The sequence below is a fragment of the Procambarus clarkii genome, unplaced genomic scaffold, assembly GCF_040958095.1.
Source record: "Procambarus clarkii isolate CNS0578487 unplaced genomic scaffold, FALCON_Pclarkii_2.0 HiC_scaffold_110, whole genome shotgun sequence".
NCBI lineage: Eukaryota > Metazoa > Arthropoda > Malacostraca > Decapoda > Cambaridae > Procambarus > Procambarus clarkii.
The window spans coordinates 2237124-2255062 of record NW_027189143.1 but is presented as its reverse complement, the minus strand read 5'-3'; the positions used below and the strand labels follow the sequence as shown (position 1 = coordinate 2255062).

At 41.3% G+C, this 17939-nt stretch overlaps 1 long non-coding RNA gene across 1 annotated transcript in view; it reads left to right on the top strand.

Annotated features, from left to right (window-relative positions):
* Window positions 1-12977: 12977 nt before the first annotated feature.
* The window catches only part of LOC123747718 (uncharacterized), a 159061-nt gene continuing 154099 nt past the window's right edge, over window positions 12978-17939 (top strand). The window contains exons 1-2 of the long non-coding RNA XR_011226365.1: window positions 12978-13307; window positions 16142-16184. This is a non-coding gene — a long non-coding RNA (uncharacterized lncRNA). The remainder of the gene's footprint in view (window positions 13308-16141; window positions 16185-17939) is intronic.

Sequence of the window (17939 nt, the reverse complement as noted above, 5' to 3'; positions counted from 1 at the left end):
TTTTGAAAACTGCAGGGGAGTTTGAGCAAAATGTGACTCACTGCCGCTTTCAGTACTTGGCATATGTTGGGTATAAAAATTCGTAATTTCAAACTGCGAATGCGTGCAGAGAGCCAGAATTTGGCTCCAAAATATGGCTCAGGCCTCGAAATTGGGATATTTGGGATATTTCGAAAACTGCAGGGGGGTTTGGGACAAATGTGACCAAACACTGCTTTCAGTACTTGGTATATGTTGGGTAAAAAAAAAGTCGTAATTTCAAACTGCGAATACGTGCAAAGAGCCAGAATTTGGCTCCAAAATATGGCTCAGTCCTCGAAATTATGATGTTTGGGATATTTTGAAAACTGCAGGGGAGTTTGTGCGAAATGTGACTCACTGCCGCTTTCAGGACTTGGCATATGTTGGGTATAAAATGTCGTAATTTCAAACCGCGAATACGTGCATAGAGCCAGAATTTGGTCCCAAAATATGGCTAAGGCCTCGAAATTGGGATGTTTGGGATAGTTTGAAAACTGCAGAGGAGTTTGTGCGAAATGTGACTCACTGCCGCTTTCAGGACTTGGCATATGTTGGGTATAAAATATCGTAATTTCAAACCGCGAATACGTGAATAGAGACAGAATTTGGTTTCAAAATATGGCTCAGGCCTCGAAATTGGGATGTTTGGGATATTTTGAAAACTGCAGGTGGGTTTGGGACAATTTTGACCAAACGCCTCTTTCAGTACTTGGTAAATGTTGGGTAAAAAACAGTTGTAATTTCAAACTGCGAATACGTGCAGAGAGCCAGAACTTGGCTCCAAAATATGGCTCAGGCCTCGTTATTATGATGTTTGGGATATTTTGAAAACTGCAGGGGGGTTTGGGACAAATATGACCAAACGCTGCTTACAGAACTTGGCATATGTTGGGTATAAAAAGTCATAATTTCAAACTGCGAATACGTGCAGAGAGCTTGAATTTGGCTCCAAAATATGGCTCAGGCCATGAAAGTGGGATGTTTGGGATATTTTGAAAACTGCAGGCGAGTTTGAGCAAAATATGACTCACTGCCGCTTTCAGTACTTGTCATATGTTGGGTATAAAAAGTCGTAATTTCAAACTGCGAATACGTGCAGAGAGCCAGAATTTGGCTCCAAAATATGGCTAAGGCCTCGAAATTGGGATGTTAGGGATATTTTGAAAACTAAAGGGGGGGGGGGGTTTGGGACAAATGTGACCAAACGCCGCTTTCAGTACTTGGCATTTGTTGGGTATAAAAAATTCGTAATTTCAAACTGCGAATACGTACAGAGAGCCAGAATTTGGCTCCAAAATATTGCTCAAGCCTCGAAATTGGGATATTTGGGATATTTCGAAAACTGCAGGGGAGTTTGTGCGAAATGTGACTCACTGCCGCTTTCAGTACTTGGCATATGTTGGGTATAAATTAAAAGTCGTAAATTCAAACTGCGAATACGTGCAGAGAGCCTGAGTTTGGCTCCAAAATATGGCTCACGCCTCGAAATTGGGATGTTTGGGGTATTTCGAAAACTGTAGGGGGGTTTGGGACAAATATGACCAAACGCCGCTTACAGAACTTGGCATATGTTGGGTATAAAAAGTCGTAATTTCAAACTGCGAATACGTGCAGAGAGCTTGAATTTGGCTCCAAAATATGGCTCAGGCCTTGAAAGTCGGATGTTAGGGAAATTTTGAAAACTGCAGGGGAGTTTGAGCAAAATGTGACTCACTGCCGCTTTCAGTACTTGGCATATGTTGGGTATAAAAAGTCGTAATTTCAAACTGCGAATACGTGCAGAGAGCCAGAATTTGGCTCCAAAATATGGCTCAGGCCTCAAAATTGGGATATTTGGGATATTTCGAAAACTGCAGGGGAGTTTGTTGGAAATGTGACTCACTGCCGCTTTCAGGACTTGGCATATGTTGGGTATAAAATGTCGTAATTTCAAACCGCGAATACTTGCATGGAGCAAGAATTTGACTCTAAAATATGGCTCAGACCTCGAAATTGGGTTGTTTGGGATATTTTGAAAACTGCAGGGGGTTTGGGACAAATGTTCACAAACGCCGCTCTCAGTACTTCGCATATGTTGGTTATAAAAAAGTCGTAATTTAAAAATGCGAATACGTGCAGAGAGCCAGAATTTGGCTCCAAAATATGGCTCAGGCCTCGAAATTGGGATGTTTGTGATATTTTGAAAACTGCAGGGAGGTTTGGGACAAATGTGACCAAACGCCGCTTTCAGTACTTGGAATATGTTGGGTATATAAAGTCGTAATTTCAAACTGCGAATACGTGCAGAGAGCCAGAATTTGGCTCCAAAATATGGCTCAGGCCTAGAAATTGGAATATTTGGGATATTTTGAAAACTGCAAGAGAGTTTGTGCAAAATGTGACTCACTGCCGCTTTCAGGACTTGGCATATGTTGGGTATAAAAGTCGTAATTTCAAACTGCGAAAATGTGCATTAGCCAGAATTTGGCTCCAAAATTTGGCTCAGGCCTCGAAATTGGGATGTTTGGGATATTTTGAAAACTGCAGGGGGGTTTGCGACAAATATGACCAAACGCCGCTTTCAGAACTTTGCATATGTTGGGTATAAAAAGTCGTAAATTCAAAGTGCGAATACGTTCAGAGAGCCAGAATTTGGCTCCAAAAAAATGGCTCAAGCCTCGAAATTGGGATGTTTGGGATATTTTGAAAACTGCTGGGGGGTTTGGGACAGATGTAACCAAACGCCGCTTTCAGTACTTGGCATATGTTGGGTATAAAAAGTCGTAATTTCAAACTGTGAATACGTGCAAAGAGCTTGAATTTGGCTCCAAAATATGGCTCAGGCCTCAAAATTGGGATGTTTGGGATATTTTGTAAACTGCAGGGAGGTTTGGGACAAATGTGACAAAACGCCCCTTTCAGTACTTGGCATATGTTGGGTATATAAAGTCGTAATTTCAAAATGCGAATACGTGCTGAGAGCGAGAATTTGGCTCCAAAATATGGCACAGGCCTCGAAATTAGGATATTTCTGATATTTTGAAAACTGCAGGGGAGTTTGTGCAAAATGTGACTCACTGCCGCTATCAGGACTTGGCATATGCTGGGTATAAAAAGTCATAATTTCAAACTGTGTATACGTGCATAGAGCCAGAATTTGGCTCCAAAATACGACTCAGGCCTCGAAATTGGGATGTTTAGGATATTTTGAAAATTGCAGGGGGGTTTGGGACAAATGTCACCAAACATTTCAGTACTTCGCATATGTTGGGTATAAAAAAGTCGTAATTTCAAAATACGAATTCGTTCAGAGAGCCAGAATTTGGCTCCAAAATATGGCTCAGGCCTCGAAATTGGGATGTTTAGGATATTTTGAAAACTGCAGGGGGGTTTGGGACAAATGTCACCAAACATTTCAGTACTTCGCATATGTTGGGTATAAAAAAGTCGTAATTTCAAAATACGAATTCGTTCAGAGAGCCATAATTTGGCTCCAAAATATGGCTCAGGCCTCGAAATTGAGATGTTTGGGATATTTTGAAAACTGCAGGGGGAATTGGGACAAATTTGACAAAACGCCGATTTCAGTACTTGGCATATGTTGGGTATAAAAAAGTCGCAATTTAAAACTACGAATACGTACAGAGAGCCAGAATTTGGCTCCAAAATATGGCTCAGGCCTCGAAATTGGGATGTTTGAGATATTTTGAAAACTGCAAGAAGGATTGAGACAAATATGACCAAATGCCGCTTTCAGTACTTGGTATATGTTGGGTATAAAAAAGTCGTAATTTCAAACTGCGAATAGGTGCAGAGAGCCAGAATTTGGCTCCAAAACATGGCTCAGTCCTCGAAATTGGGATGTTTGGGATATTTTGAAAACTGCTGGGAGGTTTGGGACAAATGTGACCAAATGCCGCTTTCAGTACTTGGTATATGTTAGGTATAAAAAGTCGTAATTTCAAAGTGCGAATACGTGCAGAGAGCCAAAATTTGGCTACAAAATATGGCTCAGGCCTCGAAATTGGGATGTTTTGGATATTTTGAAAACTGCAGGGGGGGTTTGGGACATATGTGACCAAACGCCGCTTTCATTACTTGGCATATGTTGTGTATAAAAAAGAAGTAATATCAAACGGCGAATACGTGCAGAGAGCCAGAATTTGGCTCCAAAATATAGCTCAGGCCTCGAAATTGGGATATTTGGGATATTTCGAAAACTGCAGGGGAGTTTGTGCAAAATGTGACTCACTGCCGCTATCAGGACTTGGCATATGTTGGGTGTAAAAAGTCGTTATTTCAAACTGTGTATACGTGCATAGAGCCAGAATTTGGCTCCAAAATACGGCTCAGGCCTCGAAATTGGGATGTTTAGGATATTTTGAAAACTGCAGGGGGGTTTGTCACAAATGTCACCAAACGCTTCTTTCAGTACTTCACATATGTTGGGTATAAAAAAGTCGTAATTTCAAACTGCGAATACGCGCAGAGAGCCTGAGTTTGGCTCCAAAATATGGCTCATGCCTCGAAATTGGGATTTTTGGGGAATTTCGAAAACTGCAGGGGAATTTGTGCAAAATGTGACTCACTGGCGCTTTCAGTACTTGGCATATGTTGGGTATAAAAATCGTAATATCAAACTGCGAATACGTGCAGAGAGCCAGAATTTGGCTCCAAAATATGGCTCAGGCCTCGATATTGTGATGTTTGGGATATTTTGAAAACTGCAGGGAGGTTTGGGACAAATATAACCAAACGCCGCTTTCAACACTTGGCATATGTTGGGTATAAAAAATTCGTAATTTCATACTGACGAATACGTGCAGAGAGCGAGAAGTTGGCTCCAAAATATGGCTCAGGCCTCGAAATTGGGATATTTGGGATATTTCGAAAACTGTAGGGGAGTTTGTGCAAAATTTGACTCACTGCTGCTTTCAGGACTTGGCATATGTTGGGTATAAAAAGTCGTAATTTCAAACTGCGAATACGTGCATAGAGCCAGAATTTGGCTCCAAAATATTGCTCAGTCCTCGAAATTGGGTAGTTTGGGATATTTTGAAAACTGCAGGGGAGTTTGGGACAAATATGACCAAACGCTGCTTACAGAACTTGGCATTTGTTGGGTATAAAAAGTCGTAATTTCAAACTGCGAATACGTGCAGAGAGCCAGAATTTGGCTCCAAAATATGGCTCAGGCCTCGAAATTGTGATGTTTGGGATATTTTGAAAACTGCTGGGGGGTTTGGGATATATGTGACCAAACGCCACTTTCATTACTAGGCACATGTTGGCTATAAAAAAGTCATAATTTCAAACCGCGAATACGTGCAGAGAGCCAGAAGTTGGCTCCAAAATATGGCTAAGGCCTCGAAATTGGGATGTTTGGGATATTTTGAAAACTGCAGTGGGGGTTTGGGACAAATGTGACCAAACGCCGCTTTCAGTACTTGGCATATGTTGGGTATAAAAAAGTCGTAATTTCAAACTGCGAATACGTGCAGAGAGCCAGAATTTGGCTCCAAAATATTGCTCAAGCCTCGAAATTGGGATATTTGGGATATTTCGAAAACTGCAGGGGAGTTTGTGCGAAATGTGACTCACTGCCGCTTTCAGTACTTGGCATATGTTGGGTATAAAAAAGTCGTAATTTCAAACTGCGTATACGTGCATAGAGCCAGAATTTGGCTCCAAAGTACGGCTCAGGCCTCGAAATTGGGATGTTTAGGATATTTTGAAAACTGCAGGAGGGTATGGGACAAATGTCACCAAACGCCGCTTTCAGTAATTGGCATATGTTGGGTATAAAAAAGTCGCAATTTCAAACTACGAATACGTGCAGAGAGCCAGAATTTGGCTCCAAAATATGGCTCAGGCCTCGAAATTGGGATGTTTGAGATATTTTGAAAACTGCAAGAAGGATTGAGACAAATATGACCAAATGCCGCTTTCAGTACTTGGTATATGTTGGGTATAAAAAAGTCGTAATTTCAAACTGCGAATAGGTGCAGAGAGCCAGAATTTGGCTCCAAAACATGGCTCAGTCCTCGAAATTGGGATGTTTGGGATATTTTGAAAACTGCTGGGAGGTTTGGGACAAATGTGACCAAATGCCGCTTTCAGTACTTGGTATATGTTAGGTATAAAAAGTCGTAATTTCAAAGTGCGAATACGTGCAGAGAGCCAAAATTTGGCTACAAAATATGGCTCAGGCCTCGAAATTGGGATGTTTGGGATATTTTGAAAACTGCAGGGGAGTTTGTGCAAAATGTCACTCACTGCCGCTTTCAGGACTTGGCATATGTTGGGTATAAAAAGTCGTAATTTCAAACTGCGAATACGTGCATAGAGCCAGAATTTTTCTCCAAAATACGGCTCAGGCCTCAAAATTGGGATGTTTGGGATATTTTGAAAACTGCAGGGGGGTTTGGGAAAAATATGACCAAACGCACTTTCAGAACTTTGCATATGTTAGGTATAAAAAGTCGTAATTTCAAAGTGCGAATACGTGCAGAGAGCCAAAATTTGGCTACAAAATATGGCTCAGGCCTCGAAATTGGGATGTTTTGGATATTTTGAAAACTGCAGGGGGGGTTTGGGACATATGTGACCAAACGCCGCTTTCATTACTTGGCATATGTTGTGTATAAAAAAGAAGTAATATCAAACGGCGAATACGTGCAGAGAGCCAGAATTTGGCTCCAAAATATAGCTCAGGCCTCGAAATTGGGATATTTGGGATATTTCGAAAACTGCAGGGGAGTTTGTGCAAAATGTGACTCACTGCCGCTATCAGGACTTGGCATATGTTGGGTGTAAAAAGTCGTTATTTCAAACTGTGTATACGTGCATAGAGCCAGAATTTGGCTCCAAAATACGGCTCAGGCCTCGAAATTGGGATGTTTAGGATATTTTGAAAACTGCAGGGGGGTTTGTCACAAATGTCACCAAACGCTTCTTTCAGTACTTCACATATGTTGGGTATAAAAAAGTCGTAATTTCAAACTGCGAATACGCGCAGAGAGCCTGAGTTTGGCTCCAAAATATGGCTCATGCCTCGAAATTGGGATTTTTGGGGAATTTCGAAAACTGCAGGGGAATTTGTGCAAAATGTGACTCACTGGCGCTTTCAGTACTTGGCATATGTTGGGTATAAAAATCGTAATATCAAACTGCGAATACGTGCAGAGAGCCAGAATTTGGCTCCAAAATATGGCTCAGGCCTCGATATTGTGATGTTTGGGATATTTTGAAAACTGCAGGGAGGTTTGGGACAAATATAACCAAACGCCGCTTTCAACACTTGGCATATGTTGGGTATAAAAAATTCGTAATTTCATACTGACGAATACGTGCAGAGAGCGAGAAGTTGGCTCCAAAATATGGCTCAGGCCTCGAAATTGGGATATTTGGGATATTTCGAAAACTGTAGGGGAGTTTGTGCAAAATTTGACTCACTGCTGCTTTCAGGACTTGGCATATGTTGGGTATAAAAAGTCGTAATTTCAAACTGCGAATACGTGCATAGAGCCAGAATTTGGCTCCAAAATATTGCTCAGTCCTCGAAATTGGGTAGTTTGGGATATTTTGAAAACTGCAGGGGAGTTTGGGACAAATATGACCAAACGCTGCTTACAGAACTTGGCATTTGTTGGGTATAAAAAGTCGTAATTTCAAACTGCGAATACGTGCAGAGAGCCAGAATTTGGCTCCAAAATATGGCTCAGGCCTCGAAATTGTGATGTTTGGGATATTTTGAAAACTGCTGGGGGGTTTGGGATATATGTGACCAAACGCCACTTTCATTACTAGGCACATGTTGGCTATAAAAAAGTCATAATTATAAAACCGCGAATACGTGCAGAGAGCCAGAAGTTGGCTCCAAAATATGGCTAAGGCCTCGAAATTGGGATGTTTGGGATATTTTGAAAACTGCAGTGGGGTTTGGGACAAATGTGACCAAACGCCGCTTTCAGTACTTGGCATATGTTGGGTATAAAAAAGTCGTAATTTCAAACTGCGAATACGTGCAGAGAGCCAGAATTTGGCTCCAAAATATTGCTCAAGCCTCGAAATTGGGATATTTGGGATATTTCGAAAACTGCAGGGGAGTTTGTGCGAAATGTGACTCACTGCCGCTTTCAGTACTTGGCATATGTTGGGTATAAAAAAGTCGTAATTTCAAACTGCGTATACGTGCATAGAGCCAGAATTTGGCTCCAAAGTACGGCTCAGGCCTCGAAATTGGGATGTTTAGGATATTTTGAAAACTGCAGGAGGGTATGGGACAAATGTCACCAAACGCCGCTTTCAGTAATTGGCATATGTTGGGTATAAAAAAGTCGCAATTTCAAACTACGAATACGTGCAGAGAGCCAGAATTTGGCTCCAAAATATGGCTCAGGCCTCGAAATTGGGATGTTTGAGATATTTTGAAAACTGCAAGAAGGATTGAGACAAATGTGACCAAACGCTGCTTTCAGTACTTGGTATATGTTGGGTATAAAAAAGTCGTAATTTCAATCTGCGAATACGTGCATAGAGCCAGAATTTGGCTCCAAAATATGGCTCAGGCCTCGAAATTGAGATGTTTGGGATATTTTGAAAACTGCTGGGAGGTTTGGGACAAATGTGACCAAATGCCGCTTTCAGTACTTGGTATATGTTGGGTATAAAAAGTCGTAATTTCAAACTGCGAATACGTGCATAGAGCCAGAATTTGGCTCCAAAATACGGCTCAGGCCTCGAAATTGGGATGTTTGGAATATTTTGAAAACTGCAGGGGAGTTTGGGACAGATGTAACCAAACGCCGCTTTCAGTACTTGCCATATGTTGGGTATAAAAAGTCGTAATTTCAAACTGCGAATACGTGCAAAGAGCTTGTATTTGGCTCCAAAATATGGCTCAGGCCTCGAAATTGGGATGTTTGGGATATTTTGTAAACTGTAGGGAGGTTTGTGACAGATGTAACCAAACGCCGCTTTCAGTACTTGGCATATGTTGGGTATAAAAAGTCGTAATTTCAAACTGTGAATACGTGCAGAGATCCAGAATTTGGCTCTATAATATGGCTCAGGCCTCGAAATTAGGATATTTGAGATATTTTGAAAACTGCAGGGAGGTTTGGGACAAATGTGACCAAACACCGCTTTCAGTACTTGGAATGTGTTGGGTATATAAAGTCGTAATTTCAAACTGCGAATACGTGCAGAGAGCGAGAATTTGGCTCCAAAATATAGCTCAGGCCTCGAAATTGGGATGTTTGGGATATTTTGAAAACTGCAGGGGGGTTTCGGACATACGTGTCCTAACGGCGCTTTCAATACTTGGCATATGTTGGGTATAAAATAGTCGTAATTTCAAACGGCGAATACGTGCAGAGAGCCAGAATTTGGCTCCAAAATATAGCTCAGGCCTCGAAATTGGGATATTAGGGATATTTCGAAAACTGCAGGGGAGTTTGTCCAAAATGTGACTCACTGCCGCTATCAGGACTTGGCATGTGTTGGGAATAAAAAGTCGTTATTTCAAACTGTGTATACGTGCATAGAGCCAGAATTTGGCTCCAAAATACGGCTCACGCCTCTAAATTGGGATGTTTAGGATATTTTGAAAATTGCAGTGGGGTTTGGGACAAATGTCACCAAACGCCGCTTTCAGTACTTCGCATATGTTGGGTATAAAAAAGTCGTAATTTCAAACTGAGAATACGTGCAGAGAGCCAGAATTTGGCTCCAAAATATAGCTCAGGCCTCGAAATTGGGATATTTGGGATGTTTCCAAAACTGCAGGGGAGTTTGTGCAAAATGTGACTCACTGCCGCTATCAGGACTTGGCATATGCTGGGTATAAAAATTCGTAATTTCAAACTGCGTATACGTGCATAGAGCCAGAATTTGGCTCCAAAATACGGCTCAGGCCTCGAAATTGAGATGTTTAGGATATTTTGAAAACTGCAGGAGGGTATGGGACAAATGTCACCAAACGCCACTTTCAGTACTTTGCATATGTTGGGTATAAAAAAGTCGCAATTTCAAACTACGAATACGTGCAGAGAGCCAGAATTTGGCTCCAAAATATGGCTCAGGCCTCGAAATTGGGATGTTTGGGATATTTTGAAAACTGCAAGAAGGATCGAGACAAATGTGACCAAACGCCGCTTTCAGTACTTGGTATATGTTGGGTATAAAAAAGTCGTAATTTGAAACTGCGAATACGTGCAGAGAGCCAGAATTTGGTTCCAAAATATGGCTCAGGCCTAGAAATTGGAATATTTGGGATATTTTGAAAACTGCAAGGGAGTTTGTGCAAAATTTGACTCACTGCCGCTTTCAGGACTTGGCATATGTTGGGTATAAAAAGTCGTAATTTCAAACTGCGAATATGTGCATTAGCCATAATTTGGCTCCAAAATACGGCTCAGGCCTCGAAATTGGGATGTTTGGGATATTTTGAAAACTGCAGCTGGGTTTGGGACAGATGTAACCAAACGCCGCTTTCAGTACTTGGCATATGTTGGGTAAAAAAAGTCGTAATTTCAAACTGCGAATACGTGCAGAGAGCCAGAATTTGGCTCTATAATATGGCTCAGGCCTCGAAATTAGGATATTTGGGATATTTTGAAAACTGCAGGGAGGTTTGGGACAAATGTGACCAAACGCCGCTTTCAGTACTTGGCATATGTTGGGTATATAGATTCGTAATTTCAAAATGCGAATACGTGCAGAGAGCGAGAATTTGGCTCCAAAATATGGCTCAGGCCTCGAAATTGGGATGTTTGGGATATTTTGAAAACTGCAGGGGGGTTTGGGATATATGTGACCAAACGCCGCTTTCATTACTAGGCACATGTTGGCTATAAAAAAGTCGTAATTTCAAACGTCGAATACGTGCAGAGAGCCAGAATTTGGCTCCAAAATATAGCTCAGGCCTCGAAATTGGGATATTTGGGATGTTTCCAAAACTGCAGGGGAGTTTGTGCAAAATGTGACTCACTGCCGCTATCAAGACTTGGCATATGCTGGGTATAAAAAGTCGTAATTTCAAACTGCGTATACGTGCATAGAGCCAGAATTTGGCTCGAAAATACGGCTCAGGCCTCGAAATTGGGATGTTTAGGATATTTTGAAAACTGCAGGGAGGTTTGGGTCAAATGTCACCAAACGCCGCTTTCAGTACATCGCATATGTTGGGTATAAAAAAGTCGTAATTTAAAACTGCGAATACGTGCAGAGAGCCAGAATTTGGCTCCAAAATATGGCTCAGGCCTCGAAATTGGAATATTTCGGATATTTTGAAAGCTGCAGGGGAGTTTGTGCAAAATGTGACTCACTGCCGCTATCAAGACTTGGCATATGTTGTGTATAAAAAAGTCGTAATTTAAAACTGCGAATACGTGCAGAGAGCCAGAATTTGGCTCGAAAATATGGCTCAGGCCTCAAAATTGAGATGTTTGGGATATTTTGAAAACTGTAGTGGGGATTGGGACAAATGTGACCAAACGCCGCTTTCAGAACTTGGCATATGTTGGTTATAAAAAAGTGATGTGGAAAGCATGGGGGATTTTTTTTATATTGCAGAATGGTGACTGGGGCTAGTGCGTGATGCTTTCCTACTAATCCAAACCCACTCAGATGCACCTGCTATATTTAGATCAACAACACTGCTGATCTATGATTCATCCAGTGTCTAATGTCACTTAATGGAGAGATTTAGCAAGAGGTCAGCAGCAGATCAACTTTTTCTAAATACCATGTTGGCGATCACAGCAAACAATGAGGGTGAAAAAAAGTTCATTTGCTGAGAGATTGTAATTCAGTGGAACTCCATTCACACTGACTGATGCCAAAATCTAATATATCCATATCAGCCTGGATAGCTCCAGGGAACCTCTGGCTCTCGCCAAGTAAATGATGTTTCATTACATTCATTTTTTTTTTTACCCTGTCTGTAAGACATCGTTTTCTACAGATAAAATAATAACTATTTGGTATTTTTGAACATCATTCTCATAAATTTCTGCTCTGTTTAATTGAAGCCTTTTTATTTCAGCCATCCAACTATTATGAAGCTAAATGAGCTACGTAACAGCAATCCACGATTAGCAGAACTCACTACCAAACAGGTTAGTGGGAGGGATGAAGTTTGATGCAAATGACAGATAAGGACACACTTTAAAAGGATTCAGTATAAGTAGAAAAATAAACACACAATTTAACAGGAGCATCTCTAAGCAGTAGCGTATATACTAAGCCTACAAACATAGGATTATGCCTAAACAGTAGGAGTGAGTGCTCCCAAAGACACAAAGCCAGTGTTCTAAACACTTATATTCGTCGAGCCCTTACCCACTGCTCAGAATGGAGCAACGTCAGTAGGGAGTTTGAAAGTTAACTGAAGTGTTGGTGAACAATGGATATAGCAACAAAGAAATAAACGCAACATAAGATGACACCTGGACCAGGTACAATCCTGAACCTAGAACAGAAACCACAACACCTCCAATAATATTATAATACAAATCAGATTTGGAAGGAAGGATTGGGCTACAGGAAGGATTGGGCTACAGGAAGGATTGGTCTACAAGAAGGATTGGGCTACAGGAAAGATTGGGCTACAGGAAGGATTGAGCTACAGGAAGGATTGAGCTACAGGAAGGATTGGGCTACAAGAAGGATTGGGCTACAGGAAAGATTGGGCTACAGGAAGGATTGAGCTACATCTCCAAATGTATATTTGCCAGATAATTTGGCACTAAAAACAAAGAGCATATATTATTGTTTAGACTAAATCCGCTACTCATTACTTTCCTGAAGTTGTCGTATATACACTACAAAATCTGCGTGTAAATCACAAGACAATTAACACGTGATGAAAATGGTGACGACAGTGTCAGACCACGAAGGAAGAATTGAAACAGGAATTTCCTTAAGTATTTTCGTAATGTATAATACATCTAAAGAAGGGTGTTTCAATTCTTCCTTCGAGGTCTGACATTGTCACTACAGTGTTGAATGTATTTAAACGTTGCAACAATGAATAATGAGAACAATCATTATATGGATGGCGTAATAACAGGGGAGCATTAGCCCCTCTGGTGGTCAGATGCTTAACTGTATTAGAGGTTGACAGTTTAGATATTATAGTGAAGTAAGGGTGAGTGGCGCGTCTGGGAGTCCCGCTTCTTAACGTGTGGCTCATTTGTCGACCAGCCGCCGCCTGGCAAGTGTCACGTTGATTACCAGTGAGCAAAAAATAAATGTGTTACAGATATCATTACTCAATCATAATATAGAAAGAATTGTTCGGGGTGTGTACTTCATGTTGTTATTCGTTATTATTTTGTATATTTTATGTATTTAGACAAAATATAGAGGAGATTGTCAGGTGGCAGCCATAGGTGTACCCGCTAGTTAAGTCATTAGGGCGTTTGTGGTGGCCTTAATAGCCATGCCAGTAGCTAGCCAGCAATCTTAAGGTTATCTTGAGATGATTTCAGGGCTTAGCATCCCCCGCGGCCCTGTCCTCGACCAGGCCTTCTTTTTCTTACACATCCCCAGGAAACAGCCCATAGCAGCTGTCTAACTCCCAGGTACTTATTTACTGATAGGTATACAGGGTCATCAGGGTGAAAGAAAGTGTCCATTTGTTTCAGCCTCCACCGGGGATCGACCCCGGAACCTCAGGATTACGAATCCGGAGCACTCTCCACTCGGCTGTCAGGCCCCTTAAAACAACCCAAAGAGAAATCTTCTACATATTTTGATGAAAATCTGAATGAAACGAGAAATGTTGGCCACAGATTGTGTGAAGATGGTGGGGGGGGGGGGGGATTGAGGGGGTGCAGGTTAGTACGATGAGCATGATTCAGAATGATGGAAGGAGAAGGGCTCCTATGATGAATTGACCTAAGGGCCACCATCTACAGTGGCCTCGACGGGGACAGGACGGCGGCACCTTGTCAAAGGTCAGCCTTCCTACTCCCTCCACCCTTATTTTATTGAGGATTTGTCTTGTGTATATTGTGAACAAGAGGAATGACTCGGCATTTACGACTTGAGTGGTTAAGCGGGTTCATGGGTTAATAATCCTATGGGGGAAACAACACATCTATTTTCTGTGTTACATTGTGGCTTGTTAAGCTTGAAGCTGTTGTCCAGCCTGTGTCAAATATGATATTTTAGAGAAGTGGTCTGTATTAATGACCTCCAACTTGGTCAGTATTACAAAGGCCTCGGCTGTTATTTATTTATTTATATAACTACAAGTTATATTGGGTTTCTGATCAACCCGTCCTCTTAAAACTAACGTCACTTTTGGCTGGTATGCGCGGCACTATGGCCAAATTTGGACGTAATTTGAAATGAAATCGACTCACAAAAGTGACGCACGGTTCCGTTTTCTGTTTGAGTCGTCCGGCTTACTCGGCCAGCTTAGAAGAGGATTCTTTCCATTAACATTTTTCATAACGTTTTGAAACTTTATGAGAATTTCCTGCCCACCTAACCTACCAGAGGACCCTTAACTTATTGTTGTTGAAAAAAAGCCCAAATTTATTTTCATTTTGTTTTCATTTCCAAATTACGTCCATATTCGGCCTTACGGGTAAACGGCCAAAAGCGACGCTATTTTTAAGAGGACAGGTGACAAGGAGTACATAGCCCTGTGTGTTTACATTCTTGTAAAGCCACTAGTACGCATAGCACTTCGGCCAGGTCCTTAATTTAACAGATAATATTAAGTAGGTAATTTCTAGGAAAATTTATAGGCTAATCTATCTAAATCTATAACAATTTAAACTTTTATAGTGTTAGTCCTTCAAAGATTCGTGGTAGTGACAGTTGAACAAGTTCTGGCATGATTGTTGTTGCTGTCTTGAACTTTCTCCAAAGCTGAAAATCATTGATGTGTTTTTGAAGTGAGGTTTCCATATTAGGACACAGTAGGCCAGATGGGACCACAACAGAGACTCGTACAGTTGAATATTCAACGTTGTTCGTTTCAGTCAAAGATTCGTTTAACTATTCTTAAGGATTGTTTTCATATTAACTGTGAGTCCCAGATGTTCAATGGCTGGTACATCATAACTCCTAGGTAATATTGACTTAAATTTACCAGAGGGCCACCATTTCTCCATAGTGCCCTCTACGGCAACAGGAAGCCGGCGGCTTGTCAAAGGTTCCCCTATGGTTCCTGAGAATTTTGTCTATCTGTATTTTGAGCGCGCAAACTGCTGCATTATGACATTAAAGGTAGAGTGATAATATGCACAACGTGTTTTGTAGCTAAGGTAAAGGTGACTTGTAATGTTTAGCAACAAGTCACCCTAGATTGTTTAGTGTGTTGACGACGACGTTTCGGTCCTGGACCATTCTCAAGTCGACTTGAGAATGGTCCAGGATGGACCGAAACGTCGTCATCCCTTCACCTGCTAGTGTGTGGCCTGGTCAAACTACTTCAGCCACGTTATTGTGACTCATCGCCTGCACTTAGTGTGTTAACGACTAGGGCGATGGAGTGGTCATATCAGGATGGCAATTGTGCAAATAAATGTGGAAGATAATTGTTTCCATCTTGTTTACTCTGCGATATGAAATGGTTTCACCTGTAAATGGTCCTTTTTGACAATGTAATCACTAGGCTTCTAACGTTGGTTTGGTGCTCAGAGACCATATACTGTACTTAAGAGGTTTTAAGCATGTTATTTATATAATTTAGGCCAATAAACAGCTAAATAAATTAATAATACACAGTACGTTTATCTAAGATTAGCTAAAGGTTTGTTTTTAGTGGAAGACCCTAATAAGATAATGTGTTTCTATGTAACTTTAAAAGAACATTGATGCTTAACCATAGCCTCATGAGTCGGAGACAAAAATGTACTCCGTTAGGCTATTGCAGTCTTATCAGTCTTGCCTACTCGCTATTGTTGATACAATCTTTAATTAATCTCCATTGCAATTTCACCTTTTCCAGTGATTGGTTCCAGTGTTCTTGAAATTCATAATTGTATTTTCCTACTCGATTGTATTTGAAATAAACTGTTTATACTTACCCTGGTGCTACATAGCCTTCCCGGTTTGGTGCCTTATTTTAATAATTACTTATACTTGCCCTTAATATATGTAAAAAATATTTTTTCAGGAGTGTGGCACGTGTGGACAAGTGTTGGATCAGAGGAGTCAAGGTAAAGTGCTTATTTAACAACTAGTTCTGGGGAGGAGCGGGTGGAACTAGATGGACGTAGTCAACTTCACATTCTTGTTACACTAACACTGGTTTGTGCCTCGGAGAGGCTGCAGGATCCAATATGTTCAGTAGATCTTCGGTTTCAACTCCTTTTGACCATGTCGTAGCTCAGTCGATTACGGCAGCGTCTGGGATGCTCTCGGACGCAGGTTCGAATCCTCGTCCCGGCCCTTGTGGATTTGTACACTCTTGTTAGCAGGCTGAGAGCTTTTCTTTCCCATAGATTTATTTATAGAAGAGTTAGCAATAAGTCGGCTGGGTTTATTAACGTATTGTTTTTAGGCCCCATTTACATTATGCCGTTCAGTTTTGGTCGCCATACACATAATGAATGGACATAATTCACTAGAACACGTCAGTTAGGATGACAAAGTTAATCCCGCAAATTAGAAAGCTTCCATATGAAGAGATGTTGGAAAAACCTTAACGTGACATGATTGAAGTGTACAAGTGGATGAATGGGCATAACAAGGGAGTTATTGATAAGGCTTTAAATGAAGATAAGTTTAGATTTAGGAAATACCTGGGTAAATACTGGTTTGGTAACTGGGTTGTGGATTTGCAGAACCAATTACTGGATCATGTGCAGACGACGAGTCACAATAATACCTGCGTTCACAGTTCATCCTCGTCGCCAATGTGGTGTTTGTGTGTTACTGAGGAAGTCTTGGTTGTAGGGTTGATGTAAAGTCATGACTTGGTTACTGACTTTAATACTTAATATGATTACATGACTAGTAGCTACCAAGCTTGGCGGGCGTCCTGTACGCTCTCTTGTTTACCTCCCCTCTCTGGCGTCCCAGCCGCCGCACATAGAAAACGGATGGTACCATTTTCTGTGAACATGACAAGCCCCAGGCGAGGTGTGGAAAGAAAGTCCAGCCAGGGGCGTTCAATCTGTGCGCCAAGATGGCCGACCTTCGGGCGGGAATCTCCTCCACAACCAAATCTTTTATTGAGGAGTTGTTGCCAACCTACTTTTATCTGGCATGTATTATGCCAGTTTTCGCCTCGCATAATTTTTTCTCATTTGGAAATACAATATTATCTTCACTATAAATTACTACTATAGTGTGTCATTTCTGCTCACACTCATCTCTAAATAAAATGATTACAAATATTTCCAAAGACATAAACTGCCTCATCCAGCCCGCCTCTTCCCTCATTCCAAATCCAAAAACCCTCCAACTCCAACTCCAAGAGGAATTTCAAACTGCGAATACGTGCAGAGAACCAGAATTTGGCTCCAAAATAAGTATCAGGCCTTAAAATTGGGATATTTGGGATATTTCGAAAACTGCAGGGGAGTTTGTGCGAAATGTGATTCACTGCCGCTTTCAGGACTTGGCATATGTTGGGTATAAAAAGTCGTAATTTCACACTGCGAATACGTGCAGAGAGCCAGAATTTGGCTCCAAAATAAGTATCAGGCCTTAAAATTGGGATATTTGGGATATTTCGAAAACTGCAGGGGAGTTTGTGCGAAATGTGATTCACTGCCGCTTTCAGGACTTGGCATATGTTGGGTATAAAAAGTCGTAATTTCACACTGCGAATACGTGCAGAGAGCCAGAATTTGGCTCCAAAATAAGTATCAGGCCTTAAAATTGGGATATTTGGGATATTTCGAAAACTGCAGGGGAGTTTGCGCAAAATGTGACACACTGCCACTTTCAGTACTTGGTATATGTTG